This window comes from Microtus ochrogaster, chromosome 10 (assembly GCF_000317375.1).
Source record: "Microtus ochrogaster isolate Prairie Vole_2 chromosome 10, MicOch1.0, whole genome shotgun sequence".
Taxonomy (NCBI): Eukaryota; Metazoa; Chordata; class Mammalia; order Rodentia; family Cricetidae; genus Microtus; species Microtus ochrogaster.
In genome coordinates, this window is record NC_022016.1 from 75,261,257 (window position 1) to 75,263,867 (window position 2,611).

General features: G+C 40.8%; 1 protein-coding gene across 1 annotated transcript in view; it reads right to left on the bottom strand.

Annotated features, from left to right (window-relative positions):
- Positions 1 to 2,611, bottom strand: part of Cpt2 (carnitine palmitoyltransferase 2) — a 25,137-nt gene that overhangs the window by 12,895 nt on the left and 9,631 nt on the right. The window lies entirely within an intron of this gene.

Below are 2,611 nucleotides of genomic sequence, written 5' to 3' on the forward strand. Positions count from 1 at the left end.
TTTTTTCCCCTTTAAATAAATACTACCCTGTTAATTATAATTCCAAACTGCTGTGGCATCGTTTGTGACTTACGTCTACAAATGACCTGCATGGACCCATGTTGTAGGAGAACACCAACTCCTATAGCATCTGGATGTGCACACACACACACACACACACACACACGCACGCACACACACACGCACACACACACATACACACACACGATAACTATTAAAATGTTTTTTAAAAATACTAACCAAAAAGAATTGGTGGAGCAGAGGCGAGAAGTGAAGGGAAGAGAAGAAATAGAAATTCAACAGAAAAGTTGGAAGATAAAATAAACAGTAAGACAGTAGAACAAAAGAATAAGAGATGAAAAATATTAGCGAAATAAGAAAAGGAGAGAACCAGGCTCAGAACATGTACCTCCAAATCAGCACAGAAAGAGGAAAAAAAAAAAAACAGAAAAAAACAGAAAGGGGTTTTAAATAGAAGAGAAAAAATAAAATATAGAAAACAACACACTATCCCAAAATAGAAGAACTTGAATTTCCATAATAGGTTTCAGTCAGTGACAGCACAAATGAGTAGGAATAGACATACAACAAATACATTATGTGAAATTTCAGAACTCTGGGGACAAAAAACAATTCTAGGAGCTTCCAGAGACACAGAAGAAAAACAGCCAAAGGCTCAAGCTCTGAATGGCATCAGACTCATTAACACCAACAACAGAAGCTAAAAGACAGTGGAAAACAGCTTTCAAAATCCATTTCCAGCCCAGCCAAAGCGTATCTATCAGTCAAGCACTCCGGCAGCTCTAAGACTTTGCCTGCTGTGTTCTGGTCCCAGAAGGCAAAGTGCTCGAAAACAGTGAAAGAAAAATAAAGAAAGGAAAATATGAGGTCCAAGAGACCAGAGTTCCAACACGGGAAAAGGCTGCATAGATGTCACGGCTAATGGTAAAGATAAACAAAATAAAATGATAAAAAATGAAAAAGAGGCTTAGAATGCAGCTTCACCACAGGCCGAGAGTTCACAGATCTGATGGAAAAATCTAGAAGTCCAGGAACAGACTCCAATAAGATTAAAGTAGCTGGGCAAAGGTGGCTGGCGCATGCCTTTAATCCCAGCATTTGGGAGGCAGAGGAGGCAGGTAGTTTTCTTTGAATTGGAGGCTAGGCTGGTCTACAGGAGCAAGTTCCAGAACAGCCAGCACTACACATAGAGAAACCGTCTCAAAAAACAAAAACAAAAAAAAAAAAAAATAAGAAGATTAAAGTTGATAGAAAGTGAGGGTGCTCTCATGCACACAGAAGACAGTCTGACAGCTTGGGAGGAGTCAAGAGATAAATGAAGCATATAGAAAACTAAACGCCCTTTAATCCCAGCTCTCAGGAGGCAGAAGCAGGCAGATCTCTGTGAGTTCAAGGCTAGCCTGGTCTACAGAGCTAGTTCCAGGACAGTCAGGGCTACACAGAGAAACCCTGTTTCGAAAAACCAAACCAAAAAGTAAAAGAAAAAGGGAAAAAAGAAAGGAAAAGGAAAGAAAGAAAACTAAAGTAGAGATCATTATAAACCAGAGAAATGAGAAGTTGGCAAAGGAAAAACAGTCCTAGTGGGCCGCATGACCCAGACAACAACAGCACGTACAGGATTATGCCAGCAGGAACAAAGATACAGAGGTGACCAAACTTGTAACTATATTGTGCAGATGAGGGTAAGGGAGCCCTCATGTGTAAATGATTGCTGGAGTCTAACCTTTGTTAATGGGATGTCAAGAAACAGCCTAGTGTATAATGTAGAGATACAAGGATCTGAAGAATTAAAGCTGGATGTGTTGACGTCCAGTCCTCAGGAGGCAGAAGCAGGGGATCATAAATCCAAGGTCAGCTTGGGCTACATCCTGTGTCAATCAATAAATCAATAGTCAAGTGAAAAGTAATAAATTAGAGGGAGTCAGGCAGCTGCTGCTTATCCCAACAAGACTGATAGCACAATCTGATTTTTTAAAAAACTGTATACGCACGTGAGTCTGCATTCATATGTGTGCACCATACATGTGCAGGAACCCATAAGTCTGCATCCATATGTGTGCACCAAACGTGTGCAGAAACCCAAGGAGGTGAGAAGAAGGGGTTGGGTCCCCCGGGACTAGGGCTACGAGTAGCTGTGAGCTGCCTCCCATGGATAATCATAACCAAACCCAGTTCCTGTACAAGAGCAGTAAGAGCTCATAACTGCTAAGCCATCTCTCTAGCCTCCTATTTGGTTCTTCAAACTGTATGTATGTACTAGATAAATTATAAATGATGGGCCAAGAAAATGGCTCAGTGGGTAAAGAGCTTGCTCTCAAGCCTGGCAGTCGAAATGGCCCTAGGCACCCACATGGTAGGAGGAGAGATTTGGCTTCTGGAATCTGCCCTCTCACCTCCACATGCATGCTGGGGCACACAAACCCTCGCCAAAAATAAACAAATGTATAATTTTTAAGAAACTACATTATGACAGCTACTCACAGCAGAGGCCAACTTGGATTACAAAAAGGATTATAACCTGGATCTCAAAAACAATAAAAATCTCTTTTTTTTTCTTTTTCTTTTTTTCTTTTTTTTTTTTGTTTTCTCG